The sequence below is a fragment of the Arachis ipaensis genome, chromosome B09, assembly GCF_000816755.2.
Source record: "Arachis ipaensis cultivar K30076 chromosome B09, Araip1.1, whole genome shotgun sequence".
In the NCBI taxonomy this organism is placed as follows: domain Eukaryota; kingdom Viridiplantae; phylum Streptophyta; class Magnoliopsida; order Fabales; family Fabaceae; genus Arachis; species Arachis ipaensis.
In genome coordinates, this window is record NC_029793.2 from 27,882,066 (window position 1) to 27,882,859 (window position 794).

Sequence of the window (794 nt, forward strand, 5' to 3'; positions counted from 1 at the left end):
TCAAATATATATTTTTATACATTAACTAATAATAATACAATTTTAGAGTGAAAATTTTGTATATGATTTCCAAAAATGTGAATTTTTTTTCAAAATGGGCTATACTGGTTAATTTTAATGAGTCTAAATTTTTCAAAAGTTGAAAGAGAGAATTTCTTTTGTCCTCTTGCATTTCGCAAGCTGCGAAGAATTAATTAGTCCATATTCTTATACATCACTTCAGCCACTATTTTGGTGAATTACACCAACTTAAAATTAAACCTATTAAGATGAAATTTTTACAATTTTAACCAATAAATTAAAAACTGTGCACCTAAATTATACTGGAGAGAAAGAAAAAGTTGATGCTGGCCTGGGATGCAACAATGGTGTGACCGCGTGAAGTATGAACTATCACCTCCATTTATATGTTGCACCAAATATAAATACAGAGATTTAATTTTGTCTCAATTTTTCAATTTTTGTTTCTCAATTTCTCCCTTCCAAAGGTAACCTTAATGTGTTATGTACTTGTGTGCGCTTTCAAAGGTAGAGGCCAATCGGCCATGGATCACATCGTCATTTAGATTGGGCCTTTGCCACGTACACATGTGACTTTTATTTGGTTGATGAATGATGAGACTTTAACAAGTGGTTCATGCTTCTAAAAGTAATTGCTATTTCTATCAACAGATGAGAGAAGTGGCTTTAAATGATGGTCCTGGTGGTAGAGTGTTGAGAAATAATATAGGCATTTATTCGAATGAAGATGTTAAAAATAGTTTATAAATATTTTTATGTTAAAAGTATATTTT